The 16,433-nt window shown below is 42.6% G+C and overlaps 1 protein-coding gene across 1 annotated transcript in view; it reads left to right on the plus strand.

Moving 5' to 3' along the window:
- LOC122816787 (dynein axonemal heavy chain 8-like) overlaps positions 1-16,433 on the plus strand; it is a 9,517,065-nt gene that overhangs the window by 7,106,271 nt on the left and 2,394,361 nt on the right. The window lies entirely within an intron of this gene.

The following is a 16,433-nucleotide window of genomic DNA, read 5'->3' on the forward strand; positions in this document are numbered from 1 at the left end:
CAATTCTGTAGCTATCTCCCCTTTTGTACCAGCCTTGGAAGATGTTTGTAAAGCTACCTGCAGGACAGTAGTATCTATCCCAGCAGTCCCTAAAAATGCTCTGAGAAAATATATGGCCTTCTCAGATATGACAGGTCTCTCTTCTCATTTGACTGCTAACCCAGTTGTGGTTTCCCCAGCTACCTGCGCAAATGAAAAGTTCCCGATTTCACCTTATCCAGTGCCTCCCCTAAACAGGGAAATGTAAGATTTTTCAAGGCAAAAAGATGTATCTTTCTTGTAATCTAGCATTTAGAATGTTAAATGATCAAGGCTATATGTGGAAATTTATTTGCAGTGTGCTTACAGTCTGGATGGTTTTTCTGCACCCTTATCTGCAGAGCAAAAGTCATACATGAATGAAATTGTTTCTAATTTGACTCAGGTTTTAAACCTTGCTTTAAGAGGTGTGCTTGAATGTGCAAATTCAGTCTTGGGAAATGCTGCTTCTTTCATTGTATTAAGATGTTATGTTTGGTTACATAATCAGAACCTCTTTGATGACTTAAAAGCCAACATTTGAATACAACTTTAAGTTCTGAATTGGTATTTGGACCCTCTGTTACAGAGTGTGACAAAAGAAGATACTTCCAGCACAGCTAACTAGAATTTTGTAAATAATTGTATGTCATTGGTGAATATCAAAATGATTTATACAAGATGCTTGTGTTACAAATGTATTAGAACTGCATGTCATGTGTATATCAAACTGCTTGTACATACGTATGTGTTTAAAAGGTATTTGTAGAGTGCTGTGTTTGAAATGTGACCAGAGTGTGCCCTACAGGAAGAAAACAGAATGTACCTGCACTATTGTAACTGTATATGCTTAACAGAGGAAACTGGAGGGTTAACCCCAGTCAAATAAATTGTAGAAAAATATCTCAAATTAAATTACTTTATAGGACTCAATAAAGAGGCCATCTCTCAAGTTTTCAATGCAGCTGGAGACACAAGGTCTGTACTAGGAAGCTTTCTGTATTGTTATTACAATTGCTATGTTTGAAGCATGAAGGAATGCAATTGTTTTATGACTTCCAGCATCCACCAAAGATATGAGGAAAAGCCCTTGTCTGTATACTTTTACAGGTAGATGCTAAATGCTGCCAGCTTCTACCAGTGGGGATTTTGGCCTGGGAACTTGAAGTCAGATGACAATAAGTGATGTCATCCTGCAAGCTATCCCAGCAGTAATATTTGAGATATTTTTTGAGAAGTCTCTTAGTGAGACAGTGCATTCTGTCTTGGACCTGACAACAGCAATAAGAACCATTCACCACATCTGCTTTGCTCTAATGAGGTAAGTTTCTACAAACAGTATAATTTTCTTGGATACAGTCAGGAATATAGTGAAGTTTAGTTTAAATGTTTTTCTTTGTGTGAACCTGTACTGCAATGTTATTTTAAACATTTCCTATGGTTTTGAACTCTGATGCCACTGTGAATATATATTTAGTATTGTCTTCTTTTATTATTTATTATTTAATATATATTTAGTATTGTCTTCTTTTATTATTTATTATTTAATATATTTAAACCTTTCATTATGGCTGATCTTTGTAGAGATATTTAAGTTTTGAGAGTACTTGCATATTTATGTGGTGACACTTTGTGGGCCATTCCTAACAGCCTTGCTCTTGGTCAAACTGCCATTTGTATTAATATTAATATCAGCATTAATATTACACAGTACGACTGGACACCCTTTGTTAAGGGCCTTAAGGTAGCTGGCAGAAGGGTTCTGGTGGCAGTGAAAACTAACAAAGTCTGGGCAAAAGGGAGCATAGCTGATAAACCTATGACGGCTTTTGCCAGGTGTGTGTGTGTGTGTGTGTGTGTGTGTGTGTGTGTGTGTGTGTGTGTGTGTGTGTGTGTGTGTGTGTGTGTGTGAGCTACCTGGGCAGGGACACGAAGCAATGGTTGGACAGATAGAGTGTTGGAGGACTTGGCTTGTAACCCTGGCTAAGGACTCAACTCTATTGCTGTACCAGTGGGGAGTCTTATTGGGGATCTGGAGAAAGGTAGAGGAACCAGACCCGGACTGACTGTGGTCTCTGTATGCTCTTAAGGGAAATTGCACTTGATGCAGAGAGCTGCATCTGGAAATACTGTGTGTGTACTTGTCATCCTGTCAGTGAATGTCCGACACTGTTGCCAGTGGTGAGAATTGATGCTGCTTGATTACTGGTCCAGTAGAAGATTGTCACACAGAGATCCTCAAACAGTGGATGATACAGGATTATTAATGTATGGGGGGGGGGGGTATCTAGATTGTTTCATGTACGCAGATTCTCCTGAAACAAGGTTTCTTCATTCAAGGGGCAGAACAAACAAAAATTCCGGCCAAACCAAAGTCAGGGATGTAAAAGGAAATGTCAGGAGGATAATTCTTCATAACCAAACAAGAGGGTTTCCTTTCTAAAAAAAGTATTAACCCCTGTAAAGGAATGTCTAAGCAGAGTCACAGAGCACCCTCCTCCTCACAGCCTTTCTTCTCTTCTTCCTTCTTTTACAGCCTCTGTCTCAACCCTGCAGCTTGACTGCAAATAGTGTCTGTCAAATGGGTTCTGAGAATAAAATACACTTGGCAGTGGACAGAAAATCCTCCCTGTTTCAGGGGACTGCCCCCACACCCACCAGACCAAGCAGAGGTGTTTTGTTTAATACCCCATCACATGGTAGAAGCAGGGGTCATAGAATCAGTACCTGTGATGCACAAAGGCAGAGGATTTTACTGCAGAATATTTTGGTACCAAAAAAGAAGCACTCCTGGAGACCTGTCCTAGATTTTTCCTTTCTAAACATCTTTGTAAAAGTTTCAAAATTCAAAATGCTCAACTTACAGTTGGTCCTAATATTGCTTCCAGAGTAGACCACAGTTTCATGGTGACACTAGATCTCAAGGATGCTTATCATATTCCTATTGCTCCCAATTTCAGGAATTTTTTAAAGATTTGCTGTGTGTGGCTTACATTATCAGTTTTCCTGCATTATCATTCAGGCTATCTGCTGTACCTTGAGTGTTTACAAAGTCTCTGGCCCCAGTGGTTTCCTACTGCCGAACCGTAGACATCCACATTTTTCCTTATTTATTTGACGTGCTGATTTGTGCAGATTCTGTATCCATGTGCTTGGATTCAGTAGACAAGGTTGCAGTCCTCCTTTCCTGCCTGGACCTCAAACTGAACCTTCACAAGTCCTTCACACCTTCTCAACAAATTGATTCCGTAGGATGTTAAATAGACATAGTAAAAAGAATGATCTTGTTGACAGAAAACAAAGTGCTGATGTATCAAAGCATTTTCTTGGATTTTTTCTATTCTACACTTGACCTTAGCAAGAGAGCTCCACAAAATTCATGGCCTCATATCATCAGTGATCTTCATGATACCTCTAGTCAGACTGCATATGAGAAAAATGCATTGATGTTCTTCATCTCACATTGCTGCAGTCCTTACTTATGGGTAGTCCGCTGTCCTCGGTCAGCCCGAATACCAAAGTATTAGGCTGACGTCGGTCATGGGCGCCTAGATCTGACATCAGAGCGTCAGGGTATAAAGGCGCATGATCGACGTCATATCCTCAGTCTTTTTTGCCGCATGGTCCGATGCAGAAGCAGCGTTGCAAGTGCCGTTCGGCGTTCTGAAATTTTTCGTTTTCGGAGTTTCAGACCGATACCAAGTTGGGCTAAGTACCCGTTGGGAATATTTTTGTTTTTCTTGCCTCAGTTACTTACGGATGTCAGAAAAAGTGAATAATTGTATTTCTTGTGGGAAACAGATACCGCATAGGGATTACCACTACGCTTTGTATTCCTTGTTTGGGACGAGCACGGCGTTGTCGGGTGTCGGTTATGTGCTACGGTTAATAAGCGCACTATAAATCGGAGGTTAGATTGCGCTAGGTTAGTCTTTGGCAAGAGGTGTAATTATAATATGCCGTCGGATGTTCCGCCGCCTGCTTCTACTAAGAAGCGCAAAGACAAATCTTTAAAGCCTAGGCAGGATGATTCGTCCGTTTGGACGCTGGACCTTTAGAAGCTACAGCTGAACAGGTGGATCCGGCTGAAGTTTCTGTTGAGTCCCAGGGGGAAACTTTGATTTTACAAGATGTGGCCTCTCAGGAGGCAGGTCAGGCTGAAGGGGCCTCTCAGGTTACTATTCTCCCTTCTATGCCTAAGGTGGTTAGGCCTTATGCTACTGTTTCTAAGGCTCCTTCTAAGGGCAGGTCTGTTTTGCCTTCCTCTGGTGTCAGTTCTGGTTCTTCAGGGTCTGTGCCTAAAAAGCACATGCTTGAAATGGCAGAGGATTTGATTACTTTAATTAGAGGTTCTATGCCCCCTCCTGATAAGAGGCCCAGGATGGAGCCAGAGTTGGAAAGTTTGGAGCAGGCCTCAGATGATTCAGAGTCTTCTGCTGAAGACATTCAAGATTTCCCTCCTTATTCTGATTCTGATGCAGAGGATTCCACTCCTTCTGCTTCTCCTCCAGAGGATTTTTCATTTTCAGAAACTCTGCATTCCATGAAGGAGCATTTTAAGTGGGAGGAACAGGATTACTCTGATTCACGGAAGAGGCTTAGGGAGTTCTTGTTTTTACCACAGACCGGACAGGTATTACAGGGTGCCTGAGGCTCATAAATATCTGTATAAGAGTCCTAGGGCGGACCCAGAAACTATTAGTCAGGGGCCTAAGGGTGTTAGAGCCTCTGTTGTTAAGAATCCGGTTCCTCTGAATAAGGAAGCTAGAGCTTTGGATAGATGGGGTAAGAAGGTGTATACCTCTTCTACTTTAGTAATGAGAGCTTTGAACTGCCAGTTTCATATGTTGAAGTATCAGAATTTCCTCCTTTCTCAGCTAAGATCTAAAGTGGATGCTTTGGCAGAGGGCATAGAGTGTAAAGAATTGCAGGACTTAGTGCATGTTTCTGAATAGGTGGGTAAGCACTCTTTGCAATGTGGTTTTGATGCTTTACAGGCTTCTTCTAGGGTGGCTGCCACTGGTTCAGTTATTCGTAGGCACGCCTGGCTTAAGGATCAGAATTTGTCTGAGCATGTTAAGTCTTGAATTCTGGATGCCCCTTTACAGTCTGAAGTTTTGTTTGGTCCTCCTGTGGAGTCAGTCTTACAGAAAATGGAAGACAAGGCTAAGTCTATGCAGACTGTTAAAGATTTTTTGCAGGTACAACCTCCAAAGTTTAGTAGAAATTGGCCTACTAAGGGGTGGACGTACCCTACTTCTGATTCTCAGTCTAGGGGTAGATCTAGGCGTGGTAGGGGCAGAGCTCAGAGTACCTTCAGGCCGAGACAATGGAGTTCGCCTGCTCAATCTGCTGGTGAGGGCAGGGGCCAGTCCTTTCGTTAACAGGCCCAATGACCTGCATTTTCAGCTGCCAGATTCTTCTTGCCGGGCAGCTCCTTTGGGAGGAAAGTTGGCTCTTTTCAAGCAAAATTGGCTTTTAGTCACCCAGGACAAATGGGTATTGGACATTATAAACCGAGGTTACAAGTTCTATTTCCACACCATGCCTCCTTTCAAGGGCATGCCAGACGTCCCTCCTTGGCAAAGGATAGAGGCTCACAGACAAATTTCTTTACTTCTTCAAATAGGAGCTATACAGCCAGTTCCTCTGTCAGAAGTGGGCCTAGGATTTTATTCTCGCCTGTTTCTAGTTCCAAAGAAAGGGAACACGTGGAGACCAATTTTGGATTTATCTATCCTCAACACTTACCTGGACATTCCAAAGTTCAAGATGCTGACTTTACAACAACTTTTACCTCTGTTGGGAAAAGATCACTGGATGGTTACTCTGGATCTCAAAGAGGCTTACCTTCATGTTCCTATCAGGCCCAGTTGCAGGAGGTACCTGCGTTTTTGGGCTGGAAATTTACATTATCAGTTCTCTGCATTGCCCTTTGGCTTATCTACTGCACCCAGAGTGTTCACAAAGGTTCTGGCTCCAGTGATAGCATTTTTCAGACTAAGAGGGATACAGATTTATCCTTATTTGGACGACTGCCTGATTATTGCACAAGAAAAGGACGAACTTCTTCATCATCTACAGTATGTGATGGCAGTGTTAAGATGCCTAGGGTATTCTGTGAACGAAACAAAGTCCAGTCTAGTACCCTCTCAGGACATGTGCTTTCTGGGTGTGAGACTGAATACAGCTTCCCAGATGGCCTTTTTGACCCCGGACAAACAAAGAAGCCTTTCTCTTTATTTCCAGCAAATGTCTGTACGGTCCAGGCTGACTGCAAGGACAGTCCTTCAAGCCTTGGGGTTCATGGCATCTTGTATTCTGGTGCTTCCCAATGCCAAATTGCATATGAGGAAGCTTCAATGGTATCTCAAAATGTGTGGACACAGCACTGCCAAGATCTAGACACTGTCATTCAGATAATACCTTGCATTCAGAAGGAGTTTTTGTGGTGGGCTCAGGAATGTCACCTAAACAAGGGACTCTCTGTGACCCGGCCAGAGGCGAGTCAGATTCTAACGACAGATGCCTCCGACAAGGCTTGGGGAGCACACCTCAATGGAAAATGGGTGCAAAACACGTGGCCTGTCAAACTCCAACATTTGCATATCAACTTGAAGGAGATGTTAGCAGTCCAGTTTGCATTGATGGCTTTCAAAGATTTACTTCACCCAGGGCAGGTGTTGATTCAAACAGACAACACTACTGTCATGTGGTACATCAACAAGCAGGGGGGAATCCATTCTTACCCTCTTTGCAGGCAAGCGATGATTCTGTGGGAAACTGCTCTCAATCTACACCTCAATCTTCAGGCAAGGTTTCTACCAGGAGCACAGAACTCCTTAGCAGATGTATTGAGCAGACAAATAGTGGACCCTCACGAGTGGAAATTGGATCCTCATGTATTTCAACAGTTGACAGTGTTATGGGGAACTCCAGACATAGATCTGTTCGCTTCTCCACTAAATTACCAGTTGCCAAAGTTTTGCACAAAAATGTTTCATCACACAGCTTGGAAGGTGGACGCTCTATCATTCAGTTGGAACAATCTGCATGTATATGCCTTTCCACCTCTGCCTCTTCTTCCCAAGGTACTTTTGAAGGCCAGACAAGACAAGCCAACCATGATTTTGATAGCACCGGATTGGCCTCGACAACACTGGTACCCACTACTGAGGAGTTTAGTACGAGAACCTCCATGGCCTCTGCCTTTGATTCCGCACCTTTTGTCACAAGAGGACAGTCACTTCCTCAATGTCAAGATTCAGTCTTTGCATCTAACAGCCTGGCATATTCTGTTTTAGCCTCTGGAAGGTCTCAGCTTCCACAACAAGTTTTGAATGTTATTTTGGAGGCCAGGAGGCCTAGTACCAGGAAAGTTTACGCTGATAAATGGAGGAGATTTTTTATTTGGAGCAAAGGAAAGGACCTTGATGTCTCCAAACCTGATTTAAGTGTTGCTCTTCAATATCTTACTGAGCTATTGGACAAGGGTTTGTCTTTCTCCTCAATAAAGGTTCATGCTGCAGCCATTTCTGCTCACTATGATTGTGACCCTCCTTTATTCTCTCATCCTTGGTTTAAGCAATTTCTTAGAGGGGCAAAGAATATAAGACCCCCACGTAGAGCTCCTACTCCTGCTTGGGATCTCAATTTTGTGTTGGAAAGACTTACTCTACAACCTTTTGAGCCTGCGGCTACTGCCGAGTTAAAGTATTTGTCATGGAAAACTGCTTTTTTGTTGGCCATTACCTCTGCAAGAAGGGTTTCTGAATTACAGGCCCTCATGGCAGTGGAGCCTTTCCTGATTTTTCATAAGGATAGGGTATCTTTGCGTACTAATCCTTCCTTTATGCCTAAAGTGGTTTCTAGTGTGGCCTTAAATCAAGCTATTCATTTGCCTACTTTTTATGCAAACCCCCAAAATAAAGGGTAAAAAATTTTGCATACTTTGGATATTTACAGGCAGTTGCATTATTATTTGAGCAGAACCAAGGAGTTCAGACAGCCTCAGCAATTGTTTGTTTCTTTTGCTTTGGGTTCACAGGGTAAACCTGTTTCAAAACAAACTATTTCTAAATGGATTGGGTTTTGTATTTCTTTCTGTTATTCCCATCATGGTAAGGAGATTCCTGCTGGAATCAGGCCTCATTCCACTAGGGCTACTGCTACTTCTACGGCCTTTCTAAGGGGGGTAGCTACAAAAGACATTTTGGAGGCAGCTTCTTGGAGTTCAGTGCATACCTTTTCTAAACATTACCACCTTCCTCTTTATTCTAAGTCTAGGGCTGGATTTGCCACTGCAATTTTACAGGGCATTTTAGCGGCCCCTAATGCTTTATGATTTTTACCATCCTCCCTTTCCCGTTGCTTTGGGATTCTACCCATAAGTAAGGACTGCAGCAATGTGAGATGAAGAACATAGTACAGTTTTGTACCTACCATAAATGTAGATGTTCGAAGATCCACATTGCTGCAGTCCAATACCCTCCCTCCTTCCCCACTGTAGTTTGACTTGGTGCTATGCTTTAGGTGATGGTTGTTGTTGGGCATTTTTTGGGAGGTATTCTGTTTTTGGCTGTGGCCTTTCTGGTTTGGCCTTCTGACATCTGGGGCAAGAAAAGACTGAGGATATGACGTCGATCATGCGCCTTTATACCCTGACGCTCTGATGTCAGATCTAGGCGCCCATGACCGACGTCAGCCTAATACTTTGGTATTCGGGCCGACCGAGGACAGCGGACTACCCATAAGTAAGGACTGCAGCAATGTGGATCTTCGAACATCTACATTTATGGTAGGTACAAAACTGTACTTTACTTGAATTGTTGACCCCAGCACCTTCATCCCTTGGATTTCTAGGTGCCAATACTGCGATTTGTAAAATAGTAACTGTGATGATGGAGGAATCAGCAGTGCCTATTCCCTTCCTGTCTTCAGACCCCAGTCCAGCCTGCCCAGACAGACTCTTCATATTTTGCATGGGTATCTGTTTTCATGGGAGTTCAGGTGCAAGACCGGTGGCATCCTCAGGACATGGCAAAGTACATAAATGTAAAAAGGGATGTTGGCACTGAGTCATGCCTTAAATGCTTGTGACGCCCGTGCATCGGCCCAGTAATGAAGGAGACTCAGTCCTCACCACTAGCACCAATGAGGGGTGTGCACATTGGGAAGACTAACAAGTACACACACAGTAAAGTACAATTTCCCTTAAGAGCACTTGGAGATCACAGTCAGTCTGGGGCTGGTTTCTCCCTTTCTCTCCAGATCCCCAGTAAGACTCCCCACTGGCACAGCTATAGGGCTCAGATCTCAGCCGAGTATTCAAGCCAAAACCTCCAGTAACCTCTCTGTCCAGCCAGTGCTTTGTGTCCCTGCCCAAGTAGCTGACCACACACACTTTGAGATTTGGTTTATATGCAAAGACACAGACACTCCTGGGGAAGGCTGATACAGGTTCTGCAGCTGTGCCCCCTCCTGCCAGGCTATAAGGTAGTAATCACTGCCACCAACTACTCTTATCAGCTACTATAAGGCCCTTCCCAAAGGGTGACCAATTTCACCATGCAATATTACTGTTATCCAAATAGTAAGTGTGACCCAGGGCTAAAGCTATTGGAGTGGCTTGGACAGTATCACCAAATACATGCAGTGTACTCTAAGAGCTTAAATTACCTTTACACAAAACAGCCACAGTTGAAACATTTAAAAATATTTCATAATAAATAATAAAAACACAAAACAAATGTTATTACTTCAACCCAACGACGTTACAGAGTTTAGAAATCATAGGAAAATGCTTTAAAATAATACTGTAGAATAGTCTGACAGAAATATAGAAAACAGCTAGACTCATCTGGCTATTTATGTCTGTCTCTAAGAGAAATCACTATTCTAAATAAATATCTTACTTACAGAGCAAAGGCAGAGTGCTGGTGAGTTGACGTGTCCGGGTTCAGACAAAATCCAAAATGCTCTGTCTTTTCTCTCTGAGAAAGTCTTAAACTGATAACACAGTACTGCTGAGTCATTTCAGATAACATCATAGGTTCATAGGTTCATAGGCTGGTACTAGGCTATCAGCCCTAGGGCCTATACAAGTCTAGCCATAACAATTCCCTGGCTATTTCTTCCTACACTGTTTACTTCCCTGGACCCCTGTCTAGCAGGACGACTGATGTGATCCCTGGGGTGAATTTCCTTTCTCCCATCCAATCATCAAGGTTCCTTTTGAAGAGGGCCAAAGAGGCACCCTGCTTGACATGTATGGGCAATATGTTCCAAAGTCTGGGGAGTCTCTGGGTCAGGAACCTATCCCTTCAGCATGTTTTGTTTATTGTGATGACAATATTTAGATCCCTGGAGCGTGTGGCTCTGAGGGATTGGGATTTCTTTAAGTGTAGCATGTCCAACAGCTCTGGGTTTGACATGGCCTTGTATGTTAAGCAGAGATCGCCATTCTTAACAGTTCTGATTCAATTTTCCAGGCTAACAGAAACTCAGAATTTACATTTCTTTTTGTAATCTGCACCTGCAGGAAGCCACAGAATAAAAGACATTTTACATGTAAAATCTAGTAATTGACTCCTGTCCTAAGACAATAGAAAGAATTCCTTAGTCCAGACATCCTGTCTCCGAGCTTGAGATCAAACAGTCATAAATTTATTGTGTGTGTACTGTTTGGGCCTGCCTATCTTGATACTTAATGCCAAGTCTGTGCTTCTTTCAATTCTAGGGCACTTCAGACTAGGAGAGGGAAGCTCATAATCAAGGGCCTCCTCCCTCCATAGAAAAAATCTTCAATTTCAACCGGGTCTGCTTCCTCCACCACTTCTTCCCTGGTTAAAAAACAAGACAAAACCAAACATAAGGACAAACCCAAAGAAAAAGCAAAGAGTGAGTCAGAATATACAGACAAAGAAGTAGAATTGGAAAAGTCCAGGAAACATTCTCTGGATCCAAAAAACTTCTAGAAGGTCAGAGCCGACAGTCTCTCAGGTCTGCCTCTCTTTTTCTTGATGACATTTCTTTTCTGATCTGATGAGACTGAGGCAGAATTTGCCTATACTTTAAGAGCAGCGATATTTCAGACCACCTTCAGTAGCTTCTTACCAAACAAGATGTCAACAGGTTGATGCAGAATCTTCACAGAATGCAAACCCAGCTTGGGGTTCTCTCGGTGCTGTCTGTTGGAAGTGTATGGAGTATTGGTCCAACTATCCCTCCTCTCATGACTCTGCTTCCATTTCACCCTTCAAACCTGACTATCCTGGATCTGACTTGCCCCAGGGTGCTTTTGTTGGAGCCAACAGTCCTAGCTGCATTGACTGTGACAGCATCCCTTTTTCTTTCAACTCCAATACTTTTGGATCTGGAAAATACTTGGAGCTGAAGCCTGGTGCTGGGGTTTGAGGGGATGGATTGACACCAAAGTTGTTGGAGCCATCCTTCCCCCTCAGGTATTCTGCATTTGACAGCTGAGATCTGAGATCGGCTTGGCTTTGAGGTCAAAGCTCATTGGCACTAAAGTATCTCTTTCATCTTCTAATAGGAGCCCTCCTGAGCTGATTGCAGCTTGGCCTTCGATGGTTTTGAGAGGGTCTTGACTATACCAGAGGATAAGGCACTCCCATCTAGCTTGTTTCTATCCAAACCCCAACATGTTTCTGCTTCTCCTCCTTCTTCTTCTTCTTCCCATCACTCTGTCAGACCAGGCAGAGACAGTTGGTACTACAGGCTTCTGAGACTCCATCCTGTATTAGCTACCAACATGATTTGGAACCTTCTAATCTCCCACCAGAACCAGTTCATAAGAAAAAGACATGCAAGCAAAGCACATAGACTCATCTCCAGAGTCTTTCACTGAAGACATGGAATTAGATGAAGGTGAAGGTCCCCTAGATCCCCCTTGGAAGATGTCACCTTCAGTGAGATTCTCGAATTGATGAAACAGAGGGGGATGTTCCATCGAGAAACCTTCAGATGAGACCATATTCTTGGAAGCCTTTGGTTCTGGCTCAGCATTGTCCTGGATTAGACCACACGCTGACCCCCCCCCCCATTGATGTCATGGTTTAGTGGGCATGGAAGGACTTTGATGTTATTCTCAAAAAAAAAAAAACTGACAGGATATTGGCAGCCCCAAAAGGCAGGAAGCATTTGAGCAAAGATCCACCAGTGGATGCTATGGTGGTAGCAGCAGCCAGTAAATAGGAATTGTCAAGAAAGGTCCTTGGTCCATCTCCCTAACACGGAGTCCAGGGCTATGGACAGGTTTGTGAAACTCTTTAGCAACTTTTGCACTCAGAGCAGTGAATTATTTAACCCATGTTCCTAGATTCCAGAGAGACTTGACCAAAGAACTTTCCAAGTCTCTCTTGGGTGTTCTGCCCGAAGACGTTTAGAAGATTGTGGACTTCCAGCTTTCTATCCTCCAGTCTACTTCCAATGTCACCATATGACTGCTTTCCATGCAGCTGATGGCACAGTTAGGGCAGCAGGCACCAGCATCATTATGCATCAGCTTTAAGGTATCCTTCATTAATGCCTCCTTTGATAGTTCTGCTCTTTTTGTACTCAAGGTAAAAGATACACTAACCAGGAATCAACAAGATGGTAAAACTTTCTATGCAGTGGGAATCCATTTTCCACTCTAAAAAGAACTTTTGTAGGAATCAGAGGGCTGGAAAAAAGCATGTTTCCACAAATCACAGAGTTTTTTTTATCAGGACACCCCTGGGGATAGACCTTCTCATGGAAGAGGAGGAGGTAACTCTAAAGGATATTGCCATAGAGGCAAAGTTGTACTGCACAATGAGGGCATTTAAGTCCTATCAGCATACTGAAGGGTTGCCTGACTTCTGTGCCCTGGAGGCAGTTGGCGGATACTTAACCAATGCACCCACAAGCCTGACAAAATATAACGACATAATGTCAAGAGGATATTCAGTTCCAATAAAAAAAAAAGAAAGTTCCTGATGTTCTACCCAGTCAGTGGGAACCTGCAGCAGCAGGAGTTTCCAAGATAATAGAAACGTCATCCAACTGTTCCTCCAGGACCACTTAGAGTCTGGAGTCTATTCAAGGTTCTTTTTAGTACCAAGAAGGCAGGGGGACGTCAGACCCATTCTGGATGAGTCATCTAAACCATTTTGTAAAACAGACAAAATTCCAGATGATCATAATACAATCCATTTTGCCTCTTCTCAAGAAGGATGATTGGATGTGCTCCACAGATCTCCAGGATGCATACTATCACATAAAGATAGAGAAGCAATCAAGGAGATTCTTCTGTTTTTGGCTGGGAGCCAAACACTTTCAGGTTGGAGTCCTGCCTTTTGGTCTCACCACAGCCCCCAGGTGTTTACCAAGATAATGGCAATGGTGGCTCATATCTGCTACTGCTAGGGATCCAAGTGTTCCCGTATCTTGACAATTGGCTCCTTACTGCTACCTCCAGGAATCCGCTATTACATCATCTGGACCTTCTGCTCCTCTTAATGCAAAATCTAGAGATTACAATTAATCTGATGAAAAGCCACTTAACCCCAAAACAACAGATCGAATTTATCAGATGCCACCTGGACTCAGTACTATAGATTGCCAGCCGTCCCCACTCCAGAGTACTCTCTCTGTGACTCACAGCTACATGGATGTTTCATCACCCTATTCCGTCATCAAGGTTGATTCTTTGTCTTTTAGGTCTGATGATCTCCACAGTTTTAATGGTTTTGCTAGCCAGATTTCACATTATATTACTTCAATGGACTGTTTCTGTACATTGGTCTCAAAGCATTCATTCAGTGCATGCGAAAATTCGCATCATGCAAATCTGTAGACAGCACATCGTTTGGTGGATAAAATCTCCTTCATTCCAAAAGGACTACCATTCCATATGGATCCACCTGTGGCTGTAGTAACCACAGATGCCTCCCTTCTAAGATGGAAGGGGCATTTTTAAAGGAGGATGGTCCAAGGTACTTGGTCACATCTGGAGGGCAGTCTTCTCATCAATAATCTTAGAGATGATTTCAGTCCTTCTTGTGTTACAGGCATTCTGGGATATTCTCCCCAAGTCTGTGATGTACATGCTGACAGAGAACATGGTTGGTAGTCTGGTACATCAGCAAACAGGGAAGAACCTGCTTCTATCCCCTTTGTTTAGAGGCCATGAGAGTTTGGCAGTGGGCAATGATTTCACACCATTTTCTGATAGCAACCCATATACTGGGGACATTCAATGTATTAGCAGAAAAATTGAGCAGAGCCATCTTAATGCCTCAGGAGTGGTCCCTCAATCTAGCAGTGACAACCCTGATTTTTTTGCTGCTGGGGCCAAACTTGCTATGGTCTTTTTACATCCTACCCAAACAACAAGTGCAGCAGTTATTTTGCCCTAATCCTTTGTGCAAGGCTGGAGTGATCCTCATTGCTCCTTTCTGACCCAAACAAACATGGTTTCCTTTCCTTTGGCCTCTACATTCCCATGGATGTTTGATCAGTATTCAAACTTATTAACCCAGACATCTGGATTGCTTCTTCCAGACCAGAGAGCCATGAAATTAATAATTTGGTTTCTCCAGTTCTAACCTTAACCAGAGCTGCAAGGCTCCCAGCATCAGTTGTTCAGATCATATCAATCTTGTAAACACGATCTGCAAAAAAAAAGGGTTAGCATAACAAATGGAAGTGATTTTCCATTTGGTCTGTGTCAAAAGGTTTAGACCCCTTTTCTGCTCCCATTTCTTCAATATTAGAATTCTTGTCTGAACTTTTCCACAGTGGCTCTAGTTATTCCACTATCAAAATGCAAATGGCCTCAGTCTCAAATTTCCACAAATGGCAAAATGACAATTCTATAGCTTGTTTAGAGTCTCTAAAGCCTTTTTGAGAGGAATTGATTTTCCTATGACCACCTATCAGAGATCCAGTACCTCCCTGGGATATTACTGTCATGCTACAAGCATTAACTCACCCTCCTTTTGAACCAGCAGTACCAGTAGATCTGAAGCTCCTCTCTTGGAAAACAATTTGTCTGGTGGCTGTCACATCAGCCAGATGGATTTCAAAGTTATGTGCCCTTTCCTGCAAGCCTCTCTATCTGGTATTCCATAAAGTTAGAGACTCCTTGAGGACTAATGTATCCTTCCTTCCTAAGGTGGCATCCAAACAGACAAATCAGTCAGTAAATCTACCAGTCTTTTCCCCCAAATTCTCAAACAAAGATGAATGCATTCTACACATATACTGGATGTTCATCACTAACTCAAACTCGGGTTCTACTTTCACAGGACTAAACAGTTCAGGAAGTCTGATTGTTTGTTGCCTTCTCAAGACCAAAATTAGGCAAGCCAGTTGCCAAGGTTACTCTATCCGAGTGCATTTCTCTTGTCTAGAATAAAAAGAGCTTGTCCCAACAATCTAAACCTAAAGTCTGCTCCACAAGTTCTTGTGATGGTATAGGTGCAATGCATGTGGGATTCTTTAAACAGACCCCATCATGTTATTTTGAAATAGATGTGGGCTATGACCCATTGCTTTTAATCTCTGCATTATCCATGGTCCTCTGGACCTCTCCTGATAATTACAGACAATACCCCAGTGGTGTGGTACATCAACAAGCTGGGATGCAAGGTCATACCCTCTGTACAAGCTGGCTCTGACTGCATGGAAGTTAGCTCTTCAGCATTCTTTAACTTCCAAGCATATTTCTTTCCATCAGAGCAAAACATAGTGGCAGGCAAACTGAGCAGAACCAGTCTCCTGTTTTTGGCGGAGTGCTAATTTTTCACAGAGATGTTTTCTTTAGGATTTAGAATGTTCTAATTGCTACAGTGATATGTATTACTGAGGAAGAAAAAGTTAGTTTGATTAGTGAGCAGTATTACAGCTCTTAAAAGGACACCAACCAAGTCTAATAGACTTAATTTTTTAAGTACATGTTGGCTTATCCCTCCTGATGATATAACGTAGTATGACCTACTGTCATTGTTTCATTAATAGTTTACATTTGGGTACTGTGGTTTTCTTTTTGCCTAAGCCCTTATGTATGTTTTCAATAAGCTATAATATATCAAGGTGATTTGGACTAAAAACTGTGGTGACTTAGAGTGAAATTATATTCATCGATATTAAAAATGTATTATCTTTAATTCATTTGCTAAGCTTTCTGTTGCAGGGTCAACATTTTGTGATGCTGGGTGGCATTTACTGTAACTTCTGTAATTAAGCAAAACTGCTTACCACCTTTTCGTTTCTATACATTTAGCTTATGTGAGATGAAATAACACTTCTAGTTGGTTGTTCAACAAAGTTATACATCTGTAGGGAAATAATTAGGATATGAATAATTTCACATCATACTACAAAGACTAGAGTAACATTAATGAGTTCAGTCAGGCACAATTGCTTTT

This window comes from Protopterus annectens, chromosome 1.part1 (genome assembly GCF_019279795.1).
Source record: "Protopterus annectens isolate FY-2018-M chromosome 1.part1, PAN1.0, whole genome shotgun sequence".
Classification (NCBI taxonomy): Eukaryota; Metazoa; Chordata; order Ceratodontiformes; family Protopteridae; genus Protopterus; species Protopterus annectens.